Source organism: Zalophus californianus, chromosome 8 (assembly GCF_009762305.2).
Source record: "Zalophus californianus isolate mZalCal1 chromosome 8, mZalCal1.pri.v2, whole genome shotgun sequence".
NCBI classification, from domain to species: Eukaryota; Metazoa; Chordata; class Mammalia; order Carnivora; family Otariidae; genus Zalophus; species Zalophus californianus.
In genome coordinates, this window is record NC_045602.1 from 97,964,952 (window position 1) to 97,991,114 (window position 26,163).

Below are 26,163 nucleotides of genomic sequence, written 5' to 3' on the forward strand. Positions count from 1 at the left end.
TACTAACTGTAGACAAAAATGTCTTCTGGCTTAGAAGCCTGTCTTACACTCAGGCAAGACCTTGTTCCCATCCTAGTAAACTGCCTTACAAATGAAGCCTGGCCCAGGCTCTGCTTCTAGAGAACCTGACCTAAGACATCAGTTATGTTCCTACAAGTTCTCAAAGTGAATCTTTATAGGTGCCCCCAAAGCAATTAGGTGCAGTCACCACCTGCTGCTGATGGGTCTACTCCCATAATGAGAACATCACTCTCCATACTAAGGATGGCATCACCAGATGGGCTCAGAGTTTACAATCCTCAGGGAGCTGGATTCTGTGCAGGAACCTGGGGAGCAGAACACAGTGCCTGGACATCCAGAAGGGCCAAATAGGCCCCCATTCTGTATGAATGAAGTACTTCGATTCTTGGTGACCCAGGAACTGCTATCAACCCAACACACCAGGCCAAAGTAAACGGGTCATGTCCTTGCGTCAAAGTCAAAGGCTTAATGTCAAGAGATACTTGGGCTGATGTGCTCGACCTTCTCCAAGTTCAGTTTTCTTCTTAGGGATTCTGAGTGTGTAACACTCTGTAGGGGAAAGAACGTGAGTTTTGGAGCTTGTTCTGAAATAAATGGTGGCTTACAAATCACTTAACTTCTCTGTCCCTCAATGTTCTCATCTGCAAAATAGGACCATAATACCCACATTACAGTCTCCTTGTGAAAATCACATCAATCCGTGTGAAACAAACAACATGAGGCCTGACTCTTTTCAAGTGGCAGCATTGTAGGTTCTTATTAAGGGGTCGCAACTACCCTTATTGCAGGCATGGTCTTCACTCCTCTCTGGTCCACGCTCCCTATTTTATTATGTACATGAGCACAAATGTTGACAGTACACCTGGCCTACAGTAGGAAGACATTTTGCCAATGCCCTCTGCCACTTGGGATTTCCTCCATCTTACGTTGCTTCTTCTTCCTCCCCTCACCTTTGCCCTCTTTCCATTCTTCTTTTGTCTCGTTCTCTCTTCTTCCTCTTTCACCACTCTTTCCCTGAGCCACATGCCAATGTTAATAGGAAGACAGGCTGATCCAACTTTGATCACATAAAAGCATCACAGATCTGCCTCTTATACAATCAGCCTATGAAGATGCTCTCACACTCCGCCGGTATCCCCTTGGCACTTACCCTCTCCATGGATGTCCTGCAAACACCTGGGACACCCTATAGGCTTTCTCTGGCATGCTCAGTCCACCCACAGGACTGTCTGGAAGTGCTAGGAACACCTTAGGAGAAACCCAAAGACCAGAAGAAACAAGAGTTGGAGGATTAATGCCCCCATTTCCTTGCCTCTTGGATGTATCAATTCTGAGGCATGTTCTCCACAGTCTCACAGATGTGCCAAGCAGGACCGAGCCCGAGTCATTCACTGGAGAAGCAACCTAATCATTAACATGCCTTGTATCGGCTTGCCCCCTTCCCATCTTACTTGTCCTCCCCCCTCTGGTGCATTCCAATACTTATTTCGGGTTCTACTCAGAGTTGGGGGGAGGCAACTCAACATAAGACAATACCCAAATCCACCCAACAATTTCAACCTCAGGGTGGTCCCTCCCTGTCATTACCTAAGAGTCAGGAACCAGATATCCCACGTTAGAAAGAGGAGAGATGTAGTGAAGATTTGCCGTAGGGCACCTGCGACCAGTTCTCTTTGTTTCAAATAGAAAACATGATTATGATCATAACTCACTGGATATTATTAAATCTTTCTGGCTCTCGCTTCCATAGGCATTTGTCACCCAGCATTATCTCTTTATTACTTAACCATAATAGGTTTCTCATTTCTTGAAAGACATAGCAACAGTACTGTGAACAATGAAGACAAAATTGGCTGATAGGGGAAATATATTGGGGGTACCAGAAGCTTACCAACAAAGAGTTATTAAAACATCTCCCTGGTACAGTTAAAAAAGAAAACCAACAAATTGTTCCATTTCAGCTAATGTGAAGGCAGGTATGTCGAAGGAAGAAAAGAAGAGATTCCTTAGAGACATTCTCATTTTTCTACTCCCTGGCTCTGTAACAATTAGATGTCAACCACCAACACCTATTCTTCATCCATTCCCTTTCGTATTTATCTCCAGCCAACATTCCTGCCTGAAATTGGAAAGCTGAGAGAGGTAAATTTTTTTCTTTCAGCAAACTTAACACTAATGGTCAAATTTAAGTGACAAACATTCTTCATGATAAAAATAAGGCCCAAAGCTCCAGCACTGGTTGCACATCGTTTTCCATTCATCTAAACCCTTATTATGAGCAGAAGCTTAAGGATAGAGTGAGCAGGGACTTCCACTAGATGTGTTCATTGTGAATTTTAAAGATTTCTGTTGAAAAAATACAGAAAGCCTATAAAAAGGTAAAGTCATTCATAATTTCCCATACTTAAAATTTGATTATAAAATAAGAAATAAAATAAACTCTTCCTCCCCACCCCTCCAAACACCTCCCCTCACTCCAGGGGGGGCCATAATTCCACTGTGATAGACAGACCCCTAGTCCCTTTGCATACCCACCAGGCATACTGGTATTCACATTCACCCTCCTGCTATTTTTCTATTGCAAATAAAGGAATGTGTTCATATTGTTGAGAAATTTGTTTTTCTACCTAATAGATCATTGACATCCCTCTAACAAATCACAAATAAGCCTACTGTGCCCTTTGTAACAGTTGTATAGTATTCCAGGGTTAGCTCTTCATTTCCCAAAGGGTGTTTAATGAAAACCGGTCCTCTGAGATGTGTTCTCTCTCGTGTGTGTGTGTGTGTGTGTGTGTGTGTGCATTTTTGTGAATTATTTCAAATTGTAGTTCACCCTTTTGCAGATTTACAATGCGTACTAAAGATTTTGACATGTCCTACAAGCCCCCAATTTTTTATTCTGTGTAACACAATGATCACAAATTCCTTGGATCACAGAATTCTCTACTATGGGAACGTCCAGCACTCTACTAGAAAGCATACCCTTGAATATACTTAAGGAGTATTCATTTAGAACCTCCTAGAATCCATCTAAAGTTAGGGAGAAACTCCCTTGAGCCATCTGGAGTCAGAGAAAGACAAGGAGAAAGCCTCAGGACTGAATCATCCCCGGGGGCGGGGGGGGGGGGGGGCGGAGATGAATACTAAAGAGAAAACGTTACCAGAGATCCAGAAAGAGCAACTCACACACCCATGAGATCCTTGCTGCCCCCATGTTCTGAAGCATTTGAACCACAGCCAGTGTCCACCCTGATAGAGCCGAGTGTGGAGCACGAAGAATGGGCTGCTGGCTCTTTCCTGTAAGATCTTAACAGGTGAGAATTCAAGGGGAGCAGATTATGCCACCCCAAGATATGCCTCTTTGGCATAAAGATTCTTTTGAACTGATTATTTTGAGAAACTACAGACACAGGAGAAGCTCTGAAAACAGACTAGACACTATCCTTTTTGCAAAGGAAGTTCCCATTAAAAAGGCCTGTGCCATATAATGTTATTTGTTTCAGGGGTACAGGTCTGTGATTCAACAGTCTTACACGATTCACAGCGCACACCGTAGCACATACCCTCCCCAATGTCTATCACCCAGCCACCCCATCCCTCCCACCCCCCACCACTCCAGCAACCCTCAGTTTGTTTCCTGAGATTAAGAATTCCTCACATCAGTGAGATCATATGATACCTGTCTTTCTTTGATTGACTTATTTCGCTCAGCATAATACCCTCTAGTTCCATCCACGTCATTGCAAATGGCAAGATTTCGTGTTTTTTGATGGCTGCAAAAAAAAAAAAAAAAAAAAAAAAAAGGCCTGTACCAGGAAAAGAGCTATTACCAGAAATAACTCGTCACCTGAGAGACAGTGTCTGCAGGGCAGGGCACCCTTTGTTTACCAAACATTTCCTCTTCTCACCTTCCCCTCTTTGAAATCCAGGATCCCTATCCCTTTCCTTAGCCTGGGCATGCAAGCCTCAATCACCTGGCCTCCTTCTGAGTTTCTGATCTTTGTGGGGCTCCTTGACCTAAGTACATACATAAGAAACATTGTGGGGTTTTTTTTTTCTCTCCTGTAATTCGTCTTTTCTTACAGGGGTTTCTCAGCCAAGAACTCAGAGGGGTAGAAGGAAAATTCTTTTTCCTTCCCTATAGAATCACTGCAGAAAGCAAAAACAAAACAAAATCAGAAGAAAGAAAAGCAAGGAGGAAGGAAAGAGCTAGCTGCCCAAAGCCAGTGTATTCCTCAGATCAAGATGAGTGAATGAGAGACTGAGAATAAATACCACCTGATGTTTTATAATCTCTTCGAGCAGAAAGTCCAACCCGAAGCATCGGGAGTGACACCGAAGTTCTCTGTGACAGGAAGACCACATCTTCTCTAAAAGGACTCTGGAAAGGTAGAAGACTTGTTAGCCCGAAAAACCCACACAAAGCTGATTGTTTCCTCTCCAAGTTCTTGAAAGGTTGATATTGGCTCAGCAAAGCCTATTAACAATGATGCTTGGGGGTGCCTGGGTGGTTCAGTCCTTAAGCGTCTGCCTTCGGCTCAGGTCATGATCCTGGGGTCCTAGGATCGACCCCGGCATCGGGCTCCCTGCTCAGTGGGAAGCCTGCTTCTCCCTCTCCCTCTCCCCCCGCTGTGTTCCCTTTCTTGCTATGTCTCTGTCAAATAAATAAAAAAAATCTTAAAACAACAACAATAATGATGCTTTGGGTGTTAAAATAATAACAATAATAATAATAATAAACAACTTGTTTCTCAGCCTTTTGAGGCCAGTAGAGAAAGTTTCAATAGCACAAGTCAATATGGGCCAATGCTTCTGCCTGATTTTTAATAATAATACTAGTGTTATTTAGCGCTTACCATAGCCAGGCTCTGGGGAATAAACTCTCACATGAATTAACTTATTTAATCCTCAACCAGCCCTCTGGGTGGGTACTACATTAATAGGTCAGGAAACACAGAAAGGGTTTACTGACTTGGCTGAGGTCACACAAATGAGACCATATGAATCTGGACAGTCTGATTCTGGACAGTCCATCCCAGTCTACATTGCCTGCTGGTATGTCAGTTCCTCTCCCTGGCAGCTTGGAGTGAGGCTGAGTCTTGCTCAGTCTTCAATGCGTTGTGGGTCTATCCCATGCCAGGCCCAGAGCTGCCTCCTGTACCTTTGCTCATGGTCTAGATGTCCTCATTTTGCTATTGGTCATTGTTGCTTCTCTTAGATTTCCTATAAATGTGACATTTGAAAAATCCTTATGCCATCGATTGACCCAGGAATTAAAGGGAATTTTTTTTTTTAAGATTTTATTTATTTGACAGACAGAGACATAGCGAGAGAGGGAACACAAGCAGAGGGAGTGGAAGAGGGAGAAGCAGGCTGCCCACTGAGCAGGGAGCCCGATGTGGGGCTCAATCCCAGGATCATGACCTGTGCTGAATGCAGACACTTAACAACTGAGCCACCCAGGCGCCCCTAAAGGGAATTTTTCGTATGCCTTAGTCAAAGATGGAAAGGAAGGTAACATAGGCTTAATGGTCCAACACGGTGAGGAGTGATGTGAACCATCCCTGTCATTCAGAGTGAAGGATGGGGGCTGAGGATAGAGCGAGAAAGTGTAGAAATGTGCATGGTTACCAAGAAATCAAGTGGAGAAAAAGATCTCTCTCTCATCTCTTGGACTGGTCCCTCTCAGGGCAATGAGAGGCTGGTAAAGAGCTTGCATTTGTTATGTATTTATTCCGGTCTGACTCTACCCTTGGTTGTTCCGGTTGATGGGATGGGTAAGGGAAGAAGAGAAAGGGGATTAGAGAAGCACAGTTCAAACCTGGCAGTAGGAATCTTCTAGAGACTGAATAGAGAGACGGATGTGTCCAACCTGCTCCAGTTCTCTCTAGGCCACCCATAGGCACACATTCACCTAAATTACCTTTAACATCAGAAAGAAAAGTATTAGTCACGTGGACACAAGTAAAGGCACAAATGGCCTTCCAGGACCCTCTTCTTCCTCCATGGCCCAAGATGGGAGTGACCCAGGGCTCAGCTATGTCCACCTTGGAAGGGAGGAGGACATGAGGCCCCGAGTCCTCCTGGTTCAGAGCTGGCCTCACAGGCCTCCATCTTCCCCAAAGCAGACAGAAGTGTAACTCCCAGCTCACCAGCCCCAGGACCTGGCCTACTCCCCGTGCTGCCCACACTTTCAGGCCCAGCCTCTCTTGTGCTGCCCCATGAAGTGGTCGATGCTTCTGATAAGCTTACCTCCCCTCAACACCCACAGAGAAGGACTTGGGCTGTCATTGTTCAATCCCTGTTCTTTCACAGGGGACAAGTTTGATAGAACAGAAAATTATTTTGGTTGGATTTATAATGGCCAATAATGAAAAGGGTCTTTTTCATTCAGGGTGTATTTTAAGCCAATATATGTTCACTATCAGATAATTGACCATTAATTAGTGTGTGTGTGTGTGTGTGTGTGTGTGTATTTTTAAGGAAAGTAAAACCATTTATACAGTAAAGTTCCATATACAGGTCAAAGCCTGCCTCACTTTCCTCCATCTGCTTTACTTAACCCACCCCAAGGTTAGAGAATAATATGCTTAATTTTAAGAAATAAGCTCCATGGGAGAGACTGGTCTTCATCTGGGAAAATGCCCTAAGGCATCTCTGAGTGAGAATTTGGAAACCCCACAGTAGGCCGGACTAAAGTAGATGAGCAGATCTCTTCAGGAGGGTTCTGTACATGAAGTGGGAGGAACATGGAGGATCTGGGAGCAGCCTGAAGAGCAGGGGACAAACAGGTGCCGTTTTCAGACAAGGACAGGCAGCCTGAGGGAGGATGGGGGGATTTAGAAGGAAGGTCAGCTCACGAGAATGGCCGGGGGCGGGGGAGGAGGCAGTGTTATTTCTGAGCCCAGATTGCCTAACATTTACCTTTGTTAAAAATAAAAACCATAGACTCAAAATGGTGTCACTTAGGCCGGGTCACCAAACCAGGGTTTAATACTTATCTTAATCATAGTTTCAACCTTCATCAGAGATGTAGTCTTAACGGGTCAGTCAGGAGTTTGCTGATCAGCACCAATGAGGAAATCTGTCACATCAATCCCTCTCCATCCCCCAAAGGAAGATGAGATCATCTGGATGATTTGACCCCTTGTTCTTCCCCATAAGGGAAAATAACCTTGCTTGAAACCATCTTTTTCTTTTGCCAATAACTTCCTTGCCCCCACCCTCCTTCCTATAAAAACCTTCCATTTTGTATGACTCTTCTGAGCTCCTTACTCACTAGATGGGATGCTGCCCAACTTATGAATGGCTTAATACAGCCAATTAGTTCTTCAAATGTAGTTGAATTTTTTTCTCTAACACCTTAGAGTTATTTGCCAGGCTTTTATATATTTCCTTTATTATACTAAGTCTCTTGTAGGGGAAGAAAAATTTTCCACTACTCTTCAAAAATGTCCTCTATCTGGTCTAAGAATTAAATTGACATGAGACAGATTAGCAGGAGAAAATCAAATTTAATTTCATATATCCAGGAACCCCACATACAGGAGAAGCTCAAAGAAAGATGAAAGGAGTATATATGCCATCCTAAGCTAAGGAATGGGATGGGGGCTTGGGGCTTCAAAGGGGAGGAAGAATTCACAGAGCAGTAAGGAAGATGTTTGGTAATGAGACGTTTACCCCGCCATACAGATGAGTCACTTAAATAAAATGTACCTCTAATAACAACTCTAATTCTGGGAAAGCTCCCAAATGAGATTCTTCTAGGCAGTTATGGAAGGGCAAAAGTGTCTCTTGAGACCAGAGAGTCTCATTTGCCTTCAGCTCAAAATGGTCCACATGCCGAAGTGGCATTCTGGGGAGACTTGCTCTGAACACTTTCACTTTGAAATCTCAGTTGGAGCCACAGTTTCACAGAGCACCTCTGGTAGCTATGGCTGCCATGTTGGGCAGCACGGTTTTAGATCACTAGAGAGAGGCCATGCTTTAAAAATGGCTGAGCACAAAGTAGAAGCAGCCTGAGACCCTGGATTTACGGAGCTTCCCTGACAGCACCAAGCAGCTTATCGCTAAACTCTATTTTACATTAGAAAGGAACTTTATATTAGAATGGAACTTAGAAAACCATAGATGGTTTACTTTTTGAATAAATAAATAAGTAAAAATGTGTGTGTATTTATATTAAAAATATATATGTCTTCTTTAAACCATTGTTGTTTTTGGTTTTCTGCCACTTGTAGCAAGACCAAATTCTAATGGATTCACAATACTGTGTTTTACAATGTCCCCAATCTGCTCCCAGTCCTGATATGCAGCAAGCACATTAAGGAAAGCAACTCTGCTGTGCTAAGCAGGAAGAATTCCACAGAGATGGTACACCGGAGACCCACATCAGGGTTTTGTTTGGCCTTCCCGGTGTTTGCTCGACATTTAAAAATCAACAATTTCACATAAAATCCAGACTTTCAGCTTCTCTCAAAATATCAGATGAACTGGCAATGCTGAGCTAGCCCTAACTGAGGCGGAGACCTCGTGGCGCTTTCAGACAGGCCTGACTCTCCATTTGCCACGGTCCTTTCTTTCTCTTTTCTTAAGACCATGAGTATACCTGGCTCACAGATGTTTCGTAGATGCTGGCTGTGACCTGGTCCGCATCCTCCACCTTCCCTGAGTACTATGTTTGACAGCTATCCCCTTCTCCTTCTCAGCCACAGGGGAGCTGCCTCCTAGGAGTCTGTGTGCCCTTTCCCACACGGGGCACCTCCTTGCCAATGACTGACAGAGGTAGACATACAAAAGGCTGGCCTTCTTGCCTCAAGGTGGGACCAACTCTGTAGCAGTATTCATGCCAGAGCTCCCCATGGTGCCAGGTTGCTGCTCAACTCCAGCTGAGCCCACATCCCAACTCAGCTTCTTCCCCTGCTCTACCCAGCTTCCCACCCCTCTCCTGGCATGCTCCTCTAACAAAGCCAGTGCACCAAAATTCCCGGTCCTGGTGCAGTTTCCAGCCCCTTGTAACAATCTGAGTTTTCATCCTTGGATTAGGGAGACCCCTGAAGTGTGCTGAAACAGTTAAAATAGAACTTCTGCACCAAGCAGGGCTGAGTAGTTGGCCAGAAGAGGCATGCTTCAAGTAGTCACAGTCAATCTTCAGAGGTCAATACAGACTGTCAGATTGATGGGTATCATGAAGGACCCAGAATACATTCTTGCAGTGGTCTGAGAGAGTTATTGTTCTGAGCAAGCACATGATTCTTTGTATTGTAGACCTTGGCTTACTTATCTCCTAATTAGTGCTTACCCTGATTTGGATGTCCTTTCTCTGTCATTAGCTAAGCAAACAGCTTATCCACAGTCAACATCACAAAACCGCTATGCTCCTGGACTGCTGCCAGGAAAGGCCAGCATGTGGGGGCATCTTCCTCCACATTTGCCTTACCAGAAGAGCTTAGTTTCTGGGCACAAGATAGCTAGCCCATTATTTTAGACCAATTAGGTAATGCTCCAACTTCATACTCTGCTGGAAATGACTGAATCTCTAAGAGCATGCATATGGCATCTGTGGAGTTTCTAAGAGAACCTACTGAGAGGAACGTCATTGGATGAGAGCCTCCAGCTGCTACAACTTCAGACCCACTCAGCGTTCACACCAGGGCCATGCTGCTGCCAGCAAATGATTAAACACGTGGGGGTACGAGAAGCAGGACAACTCTTGTTCTGAGGCTCCCCAGGGGCCTGGCTGGGACCTGAGGTGCATCCTATCCAATCCCTCTCCTTCCGCCAGCCCTCCCTTCTCTGGAGTCAAGCCTGTATCTGCTCTGAAGTCTCTTCCTTTCTACTCCTGTGTCCTTTCCCTTTGATTCTTTACAGGCATTTCCCCCAGGATATTTCTCGCATTTCTTAATCCATCCTGGCATTTGCTTCTTGTAGGACCAAAGCTGAGACATTAGATTTAAGCCCTGACATATGATTTGTGGAGCTGTGGGTGGAAAGTGAAGATCAAGTACAAACAAGACATTACAATGGAATCCAAGGCAGGAATACCTAAAATTATGGCAAACATTTGCTAATTGGCATGGAAAGATGTTTATGATAACGTAAGCAGAGGGACTATAAAACAGTACATATACGTATTCCAAATTTGTTTTGAAAACTATATAGAAAAATTTTAGAAAGTTCTATGTTGAAATGTTGACTGGTTTGCAGGAGTCTTTGTTTTTGTCTTTTTTGCACAATTGCATTTTCAAATTTCCCATAATGAAAATTGTTTCAGCCCAGAGGAGGAGCACCTTAGAGCCTAGAGCACTTCAGGAAGATCAAACTGGCCTGAGGTCCCTCAGAGCCTCAGGGCCGCCCCATGAAGGGACACCACGTGGGCACCATGTGGACAACATGGACCTAGGGAAGATGGGACCCTGGAAACATGAAGATCTGAGGGAAGGCCCCAGAGAGAATATATGAGAGGTCCCTTTCCCTTGTCAAAGCAGGGATCAGTTCAGTTCCTATGTCTACCAGCACCACCTATTTGATTCCCATGTCTTCCTTCTATGACCCTATAGATCTGGTTACATGTATTATTACAATTCATTCAAACAAAATTTATTTATTGAGCTATACTCTTGGCTTGGCCTTCTGTTAAACTCTAAGGATGCTAGGACATGGCAGACACCAACAGTTACATCTCAATGTCCATTCTCTCCTTTTTCTTTGTTAAGAAAATGCCGAGTTTTTTCAGGACAGCAATGTGTCTGGTTACAAACCATATGTCCCAGCCCCCCTTGCAGCTAGGAGGGGCCTGGCTCAATTAGGTACCTTTGCCCGTCAGCCTGCACCCTTCCTCACCTCTGGAAAGTAGACTGGGTGCTGGACAGGAACAACCACCTTGAGACCATAAATTGAACATGAGGGACAAAGACCATGTATTAAAGATTTTGGAACAAAAATCTTGAAAGAATTCATCACTGGCAGCATGATCAAATCACTGAAATAGACCTATAGACTTCTTGTTATGTGAGAAAAACAAACCTTCTAATCTGTCTAAACCACTGTTTTGGTTGGTTTCTGTAATTTGTAGCTCAAAATGCTAAGTGGTGCAGAGAATGAGTCATAAGCCCTACATTATGTATGGACAGAGAACAAATAAGTAAAAGGCAATTATAACCCAATGCTATTAGCAGTATAGAGGGGAGACACCTGGTTTGCATTTCACTAAGAGTATCTGTGCTACTCAGTTTGGGAATGGATGGGTGGGGTTGCGTTGGGTGAAGCATGAATGATGCTGTCATCCAGGCTCTTGTTGGCCAAGAGCCTCTGAGGATGGAAAGGGATGCCAGGAAGGTGAAGGGGCCTGAGAGGGAGCGGGAGGCCATCCCTGCATCTGAGCCCTGAAGCGTAGGAGTTATACAAGAGGGAAAAGCAATAATATGAAAGCATTTGGGGAATGGGCAACCTGGGGCAGAGCCAGGGAGGGTTCAGTAAGGCCAGAGGTAGAGGGAACATTTGGGGATGATGTCCTGTTTACCAGTGTGGTGCTTCTGAGGTTTAGTGGAAAGATCTGGCCAGGCAGGGGCAATGGACTGGTGGGTCCAAGCAGAGTCCCTAGAGCAGTGTGAGCAGAGGGAAATAAAGGTGGACGGCCATGTTTGCCACTGATGGTGAGGATGTTAGACATAAGGGGTTTGGCTGCTTTCCAAGAGAATTCAGCCCTACAATCTCATCCTGGAATGGCTTATTCCACTAACAAAGGCATGCGACACCTACTAATATGCCCGGAAATGTGGATTTTAACAAGCCGTCTTAGGACTTCTAGTGCCCACTAAAGTTTGAGAACCACTGGTCTAGATCTGTTTCTCAAACTTAAATGTGCATCCCTTGAGGATCCTGCAAAGTACAGGTTCTGATTCAGTAGATGTGGGCTGAGAGTGGAGAGTCTGCATTTCTATGACATAAAAGAGAAAGGAACCATCAGTGTGTAATACCACTGAAATTCTTTCCTTCCTTCCTTCCTTCCTTCCTTCCTTCCTGGGCGGGGGTTGGGGGAAGAGCAGAGGGAGAGAGAAAATCTTAAGCAGACTCCGTGCTGAGCTTGGAACCTGATGTGAGGCTCGATCCCATGACCCTGAGATCATGACCTAGGCCAAAATCAAGAACTCCCCAAGTCTGCATTTCTGATGAGCTTGCAGGGGCTGCTGCCGTTGCTGGTCACTGACCACACTTTGTGTAGGAAGGGTCTAGACGAGAGAACTTGTCTAGACAGTAGAGAAACAGTTTTTCGAAAGATCAAGGGATTGACTGCTTTAGCCTATAGAAGGCTGAGAGATGATTTAGTGGCATTCTTCAAAGGACGTTTTTAAATATATACATTTTTTTAATTGGGGTCAAGGCACGAGAGAAATGGGCCAGCTTTGAAGCAGGCATGATTTAGGACAGGCTACTTTCCTCCTGGCCTAGGTAATGAAGTCTTAGGAGAGCTCATCTCAAGGCTTCTGCCAGCTTGGGATTTCCAGAGAGGTTGTCCTCTCTGTACCACCCTGCCGACATCTAGAGTCTCTGCTGTATTAAGTCTGAAGACGATCTACAGGAAGCAAGGCTGGACAAGGTTAAGGGTGGAGTGAGTTGACTGAAAATGGTGGACAAGTGGGTAGAATGTTAAGGAACTGCTGCTGTGTTGGCAGCTGCTGAAGGAAACCACAGAGAGTAGCTGTGACTTCTCCCAGTTCCTAAGGGAACCTTGTTGGGGGTGGAGAAGGGCTGGAATGCCTGTCACAAATGCACTTTGTCCCACTTGACTGTCAGCGGAACCTGGCTAGGGCAAACCCAAATGCACTCAGGTGGTGATGTGTGGACCGGCAGAAGAACTGTCTGCAGGAACCGCCTCCCAGCCTCCAGCCAGTGAAAAACAGATTTATGTAAAGATAAGCCCTTTCCAGCTCCCACCTTCACCTGGGTCTCTAGGCGCCATTGGGCAAAGATTTCCTAACTAACGACTCTCTCCAAGAGGAAACCCCCTGAAGAAAATGCCTATAACAACATCTTTCACAGACCAGAGAGACAATATGAATAGTAGTTAAATTTGCCAGGCTGTGGAATCACAGTATCAAGGCTTGAATACAAACTCCAGTATTTACTAGTTATGTGTTCCTGGGGAAATTACGTTACCTCTCTGTGCTTCAGGCTCTTCATCAATCAGCTATATTCGTTCTCTCCCTTTGGCCGGGCCATGCGTTAAGGACACTGAGTGCGTTTTGCTCATTTTTTTGTCTTCTGGTGGCATCTGATTGAGAAGTTTCAGGTGCCCAACTATTCGTTTTATGATTTAAGTTGGTACCTAGAGGCAGTAAGTGTCACGGGCCTTCTGGAGAGTAAGGAAAAAGCACTGTACACTTCCGGTGGTTGTGCTGGGGAGGCTTTGGAGAAGAGAGGCCGTTCAGGCTAGGATGGCATACTCATACATTTCAAAGAAAGCGACCACTGCTGGGGTCGAAATGATGTCCTCAGGTTTCAGTCCCTTTCTCTTCACGTCTCAGACAGCTTTCCCCAGCATTGGCCCCTTCTCCAGGTTGGTTCTCCCCATCATGACTACATGGAGCCTCCAGGCTACTCCAGCTGAAAAAGTCGCAGTTCTTAACCGTTCTAACAAAAGTCCTGGAATTGAGCCCTTCTAGGACTCTGATTGGTTCGTGTGCTGGTACGTCTGGTCAGCGTCTGCTCTTATTGGCTAGGCCAGGGTCACATGCTCAGCTTGGCTACCGTGTGGGGGTGGGGCCAGCTCTACCTACTCCTACTCTTTGCGGGCTGTTGGGGGAAGGGTAGTGCCCCAAGGAAATAAGGGTGTTGCTACCAGAAGCAGTGGAAATGTATTTTGCAGGCGGAAACAACACCCGACTCTCAAAAGCATCCAGCCCTGTGCCCTTGATTCCCTGACTCTTCTCACATCCCCATTCTCCGCACCCCGGATGCTGGGCATGGCAGGCACCTGGGCCATACTCCATGTCCCTCTTACCTTTCCACTGCCTGCATCTGATTCCTGAGCTCAGCGCACAGGATTTAGCAAAATTCAAGGAAGACCAGAAAGAGTCAGTGACTCCAACATATGGAACAGACCAGCCCCTATATTTGGCTTAACTTGGGTCTTTGTGGCCAACACTTATTACATTGTTTCAATGAGAAAGTACATTGTGAGGTCCACACAACTGCTCTACAATTGAGATTTGGGGAAGTAAGTATTCAGAGACTAGGGATGCTCTGTTTCCACCTGCACCAATACCCATGTGTTGTCACTCTTCCCACCTCTGGTAAAATAAAAGCAGCAGACCAGGGTGTCCTCAAGCACAGTCCATGAGACTCAACCTTAGCTTCCGATGGTAGTTGAAATGTTTTACTACTCTGACTGTAGCCAGGGCACAAGGGTGCAGCAGTGCCTGGCAATGGGGGTCCCACACAGATCAGGTTCAGCCACTCACTGCTGGCAAAATCCAAAGGCAGAGAAACAAGTGGGGGGTGAAACGAGAAAGGAATTTCTTCCAATGAGGTCAACAGAGGGAAGAGAGCAAGCAGACTAGCTCTCAAAGACAGATACTCTGCCTACAGATATTTTGCCTCTGAGTTAAGAGATAAGCTGGAAAGAACTTAATTAGAAAGTTTGAGGTTAAAATAGAGGTAGTTGAGGTCCCCTTTCGTGACCACTTTGTCCATTTCTATGACTCTCCCACACTTGCCTCACTTCACTTTTCCCTACTTACACCACCAATGCCACACGCTTCCCTCCCCACTTACTCCTGCCAAATCAGGCAGCATCCTTGCCAAGAAGAAATAGTAGGGACTGTCCTTATGTTTAAGGGATCCGAGGCTCTGCTTTTCTAACAAATCCTTCATTCAAATCACGGCCGGGTCAGTGGCAGAAGTAGTAGTGGCAAGAGGAGTAGAGAAGCAGGGGTTCACAAGAAAAAGCAGCCAACAGGCAAATCACCTGAGCTGAAGTAGGACTTCTGGGAACACAGCAGTTAGGGCAGGATGAGGAACAGAAAACAAGAGTGTGATGACTTGCATTGTTCTATCTTGAAGGGTTCTTTAAGTTCAAGCAAGAGAAACTCACTTCAGTGCAAGAATGGAGAAATGCAATTTTTTAGAGGGCTATGAGTGCCCTCTAATAATAGGAAGACAATATGACCAGCCACGTCTGAGAGAGGATGGGAACCAGAATGGTTTTGAGATGAGACAGAGGAACCATTTTCTGTCCTTGTAAGATTCATTTGAGTTTCAAATTCCCAGGAGTCTTCTTGACCCCCTCCTGAGAGCCTACCAGAAATTGCATACAATGGAAAGAAGCTGGTCCCCAAAGGAAAGCTGAGGGGCTGTTAGCAAAAGGCAGGCAAAAAAGCGAATCTGTATCGCAGAGGTCATCATACTGTATTTATGGGCTTGCCTTTCTGTGCTGTTTCTCTATTTCTTGGTGAGAACTACAAAGATAAAGTTTCTGAGAAACACATTCAGTAACATTGCACAGGCATTTTACTGAGCACATGTGTCACACCGTCTGCTGGTCATTGCACATAAAGGCATTGCAAATAAAACATCATCATGGCCACCAAGGTTTAGGAGGAGGTAGATGTGGAACTCCTCAAGGGCAATGCAGTATTGTTGTGCAGTGGAAGAAGTGCGAGTCCGAGGAGCCATGGCCATGTCTGCCAAGGCAATGGAAGCTTAAGAAAACTATCCTCCAGGAGGTGACCCTGAGTTGGGCCTGGAAGGGTGAGGGGTTCAGCAGGGAGACACTCAGGTCAAGTGGCTTATGGGGTGACATAGATGGGGTGTGCTCAGAGCAAGAGCAAAGGCACAGAGGCACCTTCTGGATTATTGAGGCAGAGGAAGTTCTCGAATGCTGAGGATGAAGTGGGGTGTGGTGAGAGATAAGGCTAGACTGGAAGTCATAGGCCAGGCGGGACCATGGAAGGCCTTTGTAGTCCATATCAAGGACTTTGGAATAAATCTGCAGGCTGGGAGGAGTGTTACAAGGGTTTGAAGCAGAGAAGTGGCATGATTTGATTTGCATTTTAGGAAGATCCTGCTGGCTTAGAATGAAGACTGGAAGTAGACAAAGAAGATTATTACAAGAAAGTAACAGCAATGAGAGTGAAGAAGAGACAGCAAGTCAGTGTGATGTTAGAAGGGAATGATTTACAAAACCTAGAGCTGATTTGTTGGGGAAGGTGAGAGAGAGGAAGGCACCCAGCATCACCCCCAGGCCTGTTATTTCGGGAAAGGGCAGATGGTGACACCATTCTTCAAAACCAGGGTTTTTGTGAAAAAAAAAAAAGAAGAAGAAGAAGAAAGAAAGAGTAGATTTGTGAGGGGTGCCTGGGTGACTCAGTCGTTAAGCGTCTGCCTTCAGCTCAGGCCATGATCCCAGAGTCCTGGGATCGAGCCCCGTGTCGGGCTCCCTGTTCAGGGGGGGCCTGCTTCTCCCTCTCCCACTCCCCCTGTTTGTGTTCCCTCTCTGGCTGTCTCTCTTTCTCTGTCAAATAAATAAAATCTTAAAAAAAAAAAAGAATAGATTTGGGAGAGAAAAAATTAAGTTCAGGGTCAGATGTTGGATCCTGGATGTCTATGGGGGCACCCAAGAAGAGCTCTCCAGTAAGATGTTGGAACCTAACATCCTGGGGAGGAGAGACATCAGCATATGGCAGTATGGAGTGTGTGGGGGAGAGAAGATGGCCTTAGGTGTGAGTGCTTGGGAACAGAGAATGAGGAGCTGAGAGAGGAGCCAGAGAAGGAACTGTCAGGGAGGTAGGAAGAGAACAAGAGTACTGTCTGAGAAGCCAGCAGAAGGTGATGTTTTAATATGAAGTGCCCACCAATGTCAGATTCTCAAAGAGGTCCCCCACAATGAAACTCAAAAAGAGTCCATTGGGTTTGACATTTATAACATCGTTGTCGACCAAAGCTAAAGATTTTCCAGTGGAGTGGTAGCACCAGAGGCCAAATTAGGGTGAGTCCAAAGGTGAGCTGTGTGTCAAGGAAAGGGAGCCATGATCCTAGGAAGCTGACTCTCAGTATGCCTCCCCATGCCTGTGACCCCGTGCTGCTGACTCCAAGATGACCTGGGGCTCTGAGGAGAATTCATTAGAAGTCATTCATTCATTCATCCATCCATTCATTCATCTATTTGTTTATCAAGTGTCTACTACCTGCCAGCTACTGTGATAGGCACCCAGACCCAAAAGATGAGGAAGACCCAGCTGCAGCCCCAGGGACTCTTGTGATTTAATTGGGAAAACACATATGAAGATCAGACGTGTTGCCATGTGATGGAGTCTGTGTTATAGCAGAGTTATGAAGGATGATGGAAGTCACGGCAGGATTCATGAAGTGACAATTGAGCAGGGTATTTAGGATCTGTCGTATAGACAATGGTCAACCAAGAAAACTCTTGAAGCAGGGGAGCAATATGATCAGATTTTTGTTATTGTGTCATGCATAAAAGTGATGACTTTTCACAAATTTAATGCTCTCCCATAGCCAGCATCCAGACCAAGAAGGAAGACATGACCAGAAGCCCCTCATCTCCTTGTAGCCACTGGTCCACCATTATCATGATTTCTTTGCCTCCAGCACTTTGGGTTTCTTCACGTTAAAAGAGTATATAGTACAGGGGCGTCTGGGTAGCTCAGTCAGTTAAGAGTCTGCCTTGGGCTCAGGCCATGAGCCCCGGATCCTGGGATGAGTCCCACATCGGGCCCTGCTCTGTGGGGAGCCTGTTTCTCCCTTTCCTTCTGCCTTTCTTTCTCTGTCTCTCATGAATGAATAAATAAAATTTTTTTAAAAAAGGAGTACATAGTACACATTTGTGTCTTCTGTCTTTTGCTAGACATTACATCTATGAGATTCTTCCATATTGCTACATACAATACTGGATGGTCACTCTCTAAATTGTCTTTTGGGAAAATGTGACAAAGATGTGAATGAGTGGATTTTGAAACCCAGTCCCTTCCTATGCTTTATAGTCCTGGTATATATAAATAACCAATACCCTTGGTTCCCTAACCTCAACCAAATTTAAGGGGGCAGAGCTGGCTCTCCTCACTTCCACACCTCTCTCCTTAAGATTCATTATTCATTCCTCAGGTTGTTTACAGTGTTCACTTAAGTACAAGATCTCTTGTATGTCCCTGGGTGCGCATGTGTGTATTCGTGTGTGTGGGTGGGTATGTGTATGTGTGTTGTCAGAGAGGGAGAGGAAGGGAACTCTGTAGGGTTTGCTCCAGCCTGTGCCCCATCTGGGGTGAGGCTGACAGGCTGTCCCAGAGAGAGACAGGCCACTTTGCAGGGTGCATGGCTGTGATGGGAAAAGTGGGAAGTGGAGCTATGGACAAAGTGGCAGAGTGTGAATGATGGAGCTGGAGCTCAGGCTGTCCCCATAATGAAGGAACCACCCTCAGAGGAGACCTAAGTCATTACTGTCATTCTAACTGCCACCCTCTAGAATGCTCAGGAAGCTTGCAAATCCCAGAGCAATTCATTTCCCATTTCTGCTGGAAGAAAAATGAGAACTCATACACTGGGAGGAATAAGTAATTCTTGCCTGTCTGCTTAAAAATACATCAAGACCCTGCAGAGAATATGCTTTCAGACCAAGGCCTTCAGACACTGAGCAGCTGGGGGGCTTCTGCTGCCAAGGCCCATGCTGCCAGATAGCTCCCCATAAAATTCCTGAAGGAAGAGGTTATACTACTAATAAAATCTACCCCCGGAGTCTCTCTTGGCTGAGTTTTGTCTTATTAGCCCTTTATTCTCTCCCTCACCTATTCAGAGGTTAATAAGCTTATTTTTCAAGGGCAGCTCTAGATGTAAAGGAGAGCTGGCTCTTTTCTCTTTCCACCCAGAATGAAGATTTGTTCCTTCTTAAATTGACAGGAAAGGGTGCCCGGGTGGCGCAATTGGTTAAGTGACTGCCTTCGGCTCAGGTCATGATCCCAAGGTCCTGGGATCGAGTCCCACATCGGGCTCCCCCCACTCTGTGGGGAGCCTGCTTCTCCCTCTCCCTCTGCCTGCCACTTCCCCTGCTTGTGCGCACTCTCTCTCTCTCTCTGTCAAATAAATAAATAAAATCTTTTTGACAGGAGAAACATTTTGGCCTGCCATTTGAAAGGACTCTAGTGTAAATCCAGTAGGGCCACGGGCCTTGTGGGGAGGAGCAAGCTGGGGGGTCAGGGAAGATGGTGACTTCTAGCTTCTGAAATATGCATTGGCTTTCTCCCTGCGAGCGTCTAATCTAGTGCTTTGCCATTTCTCTCTCTCTTGCTCTCTTGCTCTGTATTTGCTCTTTCTTGTCTGTGAGAATCTCATTATCTTGCATATTGGCAAGGTGGCTGGTGGGTTAGAAACAACATCCTCCAGTAGCCTTAAGATATTGATTGGGAGCCAAGATGCTTAGAAGTAGAAGGGTCTGTCCAAGAATTTCTAGCTATTTAAAAAAATTTTTTTTTTCAATTTTATTTATTTGAAAGAGAGAGACAGAGATAGTGAGAGAGAGAGCACAAGTGGGGAGGAGAGGGAGAAGCAGGGAGCCTGATGCGGGACTCGATCCCAGGACCCTGGGATCATGACCTGAGCCGAAGGCAGACGCTTAACCGACTAAGCTACCCAGGCACCCGATTTCTAGCTATTTAAAGACAGAATCAGGACTGGATAGTTTTAAAAGTTGTTGTCTCTTCCCTCCCAACCTGAAGTTTCTCTTTTCTGTTTACTTCTCAGCGGCCTCCTGGTGAGAGTTCTCTGATAATCCCCTGTCATCTCTCTGTGATAACAATCACATGAGGTTATTAATGCCGCTGATGGGCAGTGTGGAGTCCCTGTGTAAACATTGTCTGCATGTCAACAGCTACAGGCATGCATACCCCTCAAATGGTCCTCTGTGTGATTTATGGTGTCCCAATTTCTTGCCTGCTCAGAGCAAGGTAGGTTGAACTTCTCCAGCCCTGTTTAATCAGGAGTGACCACACGACCTTCCTTGACCAATGAAATGGAAGTGAAAGTGACTTGTGTCACTTCCAGTGTGAGCTGTGGGAATCCATGTGTGATTTGCCACATTCCTTTGTCCTGCTTCAGCAGTTGTAAGCATATGTCAGGGTGGGTCTGCTGCCCACATTAGACCTTCAGGGGAATGAGAAATATATCTTGTTGGAGTAAACCTCTGAGATTTGGGGGATGTTTGTTACTGTAACATAACCTAGTATACCCATTTTGATTAATATGCTGTAGAATTTCAGGCATTGAAAATTGCATGCCCAGTGCCTGTGGCTTTGTCATTGTACCCTAGACTTCTGTATCCACCATGCACCAAGCCACAGTTTGGGGTATGTTGAGTGTACCCAGCATCTCGGCTATACTTATCAGGGGTACTCATTGACTTGGAGGTGGAAGGAGTCTTAGAAGGTGAGTTTGGGCCACTAAACACCTTTTTCATTCCTCTTCAGGGCCAGACAGCTTCAAGTGTGTGTGTGGCCAGGTAGAGACTGTTGGTCAGGCCTAGGAGGTGATATAGTCTGGGCTATAAGCCCAGGCTGTGTACATTATTGGATTGTAACTGACATTCATTCCTTTGCCTTGATTTGATTTTTCTCTGTGAACAACTTATATTGCTTGAACAACCTATAATGCTTTCCCATAAAAATAAAACATAAATCTCTGTGGTCAGTGTTTCAGAGGGCAGCCAAATCCATCCCTGTATATTCCCAATTAGAGCCCCAAAGTTAGCCATTGTAAATTCAATTTCACAGAGTTTAGAGATGGTCCCTGCCCTAACATTCACAGTCTAGCAGAGAAGATGCCACATTAAAAATTAACTAAAACAAAGTAAAGTACTCTATATAGCCCATTTGTTCCATAAACATGCAATGAAGACTGATATATCCTAGGTAATAGAAATTATGGAAAGTGTAGCTGTGTGATACAAACATTTAGTGATAGAAACATTTAGGAGGAATTGTCTCATTCTAGAGCAAGAGAGGTGTTCTAGATATTATTGCTTCATATCAAACCACTCCCAAACCTAGTGACTTAACATAGCCATTGTATTGAACTCACAGATGCTATGGGTTGGGAATCCATGCAGGGCAGAGCGATAATGCCTTATCTCTTCTTCTCTAAGTTTTGAAAGACACTGAAGCTGCAGGTGACCTCATGGCCTGGGACTGGAGTCATCAGACACTCCTTCACTCACATGCCTGGCACCTGAGCAGGATTGATTCAAAGACTGTGTTTAGCTAGGACTGACATCCTATATGTGGCCTTTCAATATGACTTGAGCTTCTCACGGTATGGAATCTGGGTCCCAAGAGGGAGCATCTCAGAAGGAGAGTCAAGAAAGCGAGTGTTCTGAGAGAAGCAGGTACAGTTGGCAAAGCCTTTCGTGACCTAGACTCACTCACAAGTTCTGTAATGTCACTTCCTCTGCATTCTATTGGCTATAAGTGAGTCCCTAAGGCCAACCCAGATTCAAGGGGTGGGACACAAATGCCATGTCTTAATGAGAGGAGTGCCCAATAATTTGTAGACATGTTTTAAAACCATCACGGTAGGGGTACAGAGCTTGCTAGGTGTCTAACTAGGTTCTACCTTTACCGTTTTTGTAGTGGAACCCCTGTGTTGTTAGTTAACTTAGTTTTTTTTTTTTAAGTTTTCCCAGCCTCCCTTGGACCTGGGGGAGTCCACTGAGAGGTAAATAGAAGTCATGGGAAGAGACCTTCTAGTAAGTTCTTTAAAGAACCTGATTTTCTGGAAAGAAAATGTTCCCTTCTCCACTTCTTGCTTCTTCCTGTCTGGAGTGGGAGCTCCAGTAGCCATCTTGAGGCCATGAAGCAATCTTCAGGATGGAAGCTACGCAGTAAGAATAACTGAGTAGGAACATTAAAGGGGACCGAGTCCTGGGAGACATTGATGAGCCAACATACCAGCTCCAACTTTCTACTTATGAATTTCAGGTCACGAGAAAGAAAAATAAACATTTATCTTATTTGGTAATCTCTGTCATCAAAATCAATCCCTAAAAGACACATTTGCTAAAGTGAGGAGGAGGTTGCCAGGTGAACAATGTGAGGAAGAGCATTCCATGCAGAGGGAATGATATAGTTAAAATGTTAAAGAAGTGGAGAAGTTTATGGTAAAGATCCTTCATTACTTTTTTTTTGAGAAAGAAGATGTTTTAGGCTTGCTTGGAAGTGTCTAATTGCAAATTATATTTCAGATATTCCAGAGATAGAAATATTCCAGAGATAGAAATAGTGGAGTTTCTCTATATTCCAGAGATAGAAATAGTGGAGTTTCAAGAAAGTTGAAAAAGGTAGGGTGACACATGGATATTTCACAAAAAGTTGTAATTAAATATCTTCTCATTTCGTTTTTCAGTTAATAAAGAGACACAGAGAAATGCCAAGTCACTGTGTAAGTGGTCAGTAGCTACTTGGAGACTTTCCAGCTGATTTTGGAGATGACTATACCTCAGTCAATGACAAGGCATTGTATTTCTATGACTATGTCAGTGATGTTATTCTTGACTTTTGTTTTAGGATGACACATTAGGATGCGGTTGTTCCAAGTACCAGGAAATGAAACCCACATACATTGTAAGGGATCAACCCGATGTAATTAAAAACAATGAAAAAATAGTGTTCTTGGGCCAATGTTGCATTCTGCATTCAAATTTTCTGAAATGACTTATATTCAGAGGCTCCAAGAAGGCCGTGTGTTTTCTAAAAGCCAACAGGAGATTATTTGAATTTCTTGGGCACACTGTTTTAATGACAACTAAAAAAATAAGCCAAACTTTGTATACACTTAACTCCTGAACAAAGATCTGACTCCCACCTTTGGCTGCTTTGTTGAGAGAAAATAAAGTGTAATGGTAAACACATGGGTTCCCAAGGGCCAGCTCCCCAATAGCAGTGTGATCTTGGGCTACGAACTTAGTATTTCTGTGTCTCAATTTCCTCAATATAAAATGGCAACAATTTATGGCTACTTCAGAGGTTCATCGTGAAGTTTAAAAGACGTCAGCTTTGCAAAGCACTTAGAACAGTGTTTGAAATGTAGGGAGAACTCAGTAAATGTCAGTTATTGCAAATGTTAATTTTCAAACTATGTCTCTTAGAATATCATAGCTCCTTTGGGGGCATGCATTGCCATTTACATGCAGCGCTGGTCTGATGTCATACATATAATCAGTGCTCAGTAAATACTGGTTGGCTTACACAAAAAGGAGTTGGTTTACACATAAATTGGAAAGGAGCAGGGCTGGGAAGAAATTTGTTGTTGTTGTTTTATATTTTATAGCACATATTCACCATCCAGAAGTCCATTTTGATTCATTCATGGTTTATTTTATTCTTCAGATTTTTAAATATAAAAATTCATTGTAAGAGTCTGTTAGGGAATTAGATAAGTAAAGAAATCAATTTTTCTCAAGTTATTTGATGCTGGGATAATATTTGTCTAGGGAAGGCCATTATTGTGGCTAATGTTTGGATACCATTCTCTGCTCAAGAGAGAATACCAAGCTCTCTTCTATCCATCGGTTCATCCACTAAGTCATCATGGATTTCCTATTATATGCCATTGTCAGTGTTAGACAGTGGGTCTATGGTGCTGCATAAATCCGGGCCCTTGTGATGTTTATAATCCAATCTGAAGACAGACTTCAAATAACCACACTGAGAAATGCAAAATTATAGTCTCAACAAGTGCTCTGAAGAAAAACAGGTATGGTAATTTATTCTGAGGTATATGTGTATATACATATGTGTGTGCCTGTGTGTGTATGTTCACACACTTATATGCTTACATACATATATGGATATGCACAAATGCTCAACATGCATTTTTTAAGTTTTGAGTGTCATGAATTTTGTTGGTCTACTAGTTTAGATTGGTTACAATCTAAACCGAACTGCTACTTTTATGTAATATTGGTATGAAAATAGACAACCACCTTTTCATTGTGCATATTATGTCTCTTGTGTCTTCTAGCTATTAATAATAGCTACTTGGTTTTTTTTATTAAGATTTTATTTTTAAGTAATCTCTACATCCAACGTGGGGCTCAAACTCACAACCACGAGTTGCATGCTCTACCAACGGAGCCAGCGAGGCACCCCAATAACAGCTACTTGTTGAGCACTAACAGATACATAATAATAATAAAAAAAGAAGTTAAAGAAGATCTTAAAAAAAAGCTTGACTATTTCCAACAATACTATGAGGCAGCAACTACCATGATTCTCATTTCCAGATAAGGTACTGAGGCAAGGTGAATTCAGTACCTTGTCATAAGTCAGCCACATGGCAGCTTGAGTCTCTGGCTACCTGCTTTTGTCTTTCCTCACCAAACACAATAGAGAAATGGATTCTGTGGAAGGCAGAGGTGTGCAGGGTCCGTAGGGGGGCAAGAATGTGGTAACAGTTCAAAGTACCTCAAGAGGTGAGCTTGGGAGAGCCACAGGGTTGAAATCCTATTCACCAACTGTCCCCTGGCTCTCCCTGAGTGAACTTGATTGTTCTACCAGTTCAATGGCCTCTTCTATTTGGACAGCCTCTCATCTAAGTCCCTTGTCAAGGTGGAAGACTTGTATTGTCAGTTGTCTTCAGGATACCTCAACCTGATGGTGTCTGGCCCTTCAAGCTCAGTAGGACCAAACTCATCATCATCTCTTGTTCTCTCATTACTATCGATGGCATGAATTTCAGATTCCTCTTCAGCTCCCCTCAACCCCAATGTGAAGTGGCTCACAAGGTGAGTTGATTGCATCTCAGAAACATCCTGTTTAACCCCAAGGTGCTTCAATCCCATGGCTCTTGTCTGATGATGGGATGGTTCCCATAGTCCTCTTTGAGACATGTCTTTCTCTGTGGACATTCTTTATCTCCTCATTCCTCAAAATCTGCACATGACAAGACAACCCACCCATTCACCCCATGCCCCTTAGCTTGGGTGTTGAGAATTATTTCCGTGCTTGAAATGTGAATTGTTCTGGCCACGTTAAAGGTCCCAAGGGATTTCTGTAACAGGAAAGTAGGTCACATTTCTTCTTTGGGAATGGATACTGGTGTCAGCAGATGCACCAGTCTTTGAAAATTGAACTTGGCAATTCCTCCAAAGTGCTTGGATCCTCCCCAATGCCATGCTAGCGGGCCCTCCAAAGAGGGTTGCTTCTGACTGCCCTGAAGTAATCTGTGAGGAAAGCCAGCTGCTCAGAGAATCTGGGGCCAGTTTTTCGGGGGCCTGTGCCAGGTTATGTTTCAGGCTGTGTGTGGGTGGGGGCTGCTTGTATGTGCCTGGGTGGGCAACAGGTGGCATCTAAAATTCCCAGGGCCATCAGGTAGGAGAAGCATGTCCAGCCAAAGAAAGAGGTGAAACTACTAAAAACTGTTAGTGGCTGGGACACTTCACGAAGGACTGAATTAAAAAAACAAAACAAAACTGACTTCTATGTCTGCACCAAATATTAATGATCATGAACACTTGGAAAGAGCTTAATGGTTTTAAAAGTACTTCACATATGGTATCTCGTTTAGTCCTTAAGAGAATTCCAGATGAAGCTTTTATGATCTCACCATGTACCTTTCCTTCAAAGTGTTTATCGCAAGGACAATTATGCATTTCTTTTGACATTCCTTTTAAATGGCTGTCTTCCCTAATAAACTGTAAGAATCATAGGGACAAATCTTCTTTTCACTCAGCATTCTATGCCTAGCACCTACAGCAATGCCCTGGCATATAACAGGTGCTCAATTACTATTCAGTGAATGAAGGAATTCAGTAAGTAAGTGAATAACTGTATGATAGTTGTTGTGTAGCAAATGTTACCTAAAGTAAAACATTATCCCTGACAGAGATGCATCCAGAACTTATGTTTTTAAGTGAAGAGAGATTCTAGTCTTGTTATTGTTTTATTCTTGTTCTTATTTTACTTATGACTAATGCACCAACAGACTTTATAAGAACTTTTTAATTTGAAATAATTATAGATTCCGAGAAAGTTGCATTGAGATCACAGGGAAGTCTGATGCACACTTCATTTCTCCTTCCCCCAGTTTTGAAATCTTGCATCACTCTAGTACAATTCTAAGCAAATATTTTTAAAAGCTGTG

The 26,163-nt window shown here is 44.3% G+C and overlaps 1 pseudogene; it reads right to left on the bottom strand.

Moving 5' to 3' along the window:
* The window catches only part of LOC113938090, a 46,532-nt pseudogene extending 32,947 nt beyond the window's left edge, over positions 1 to 13,585 (bottom strand).
* Between the last annotated feature and the right edge of the window lie 12,578 nt (positions 13,586 to 26,163).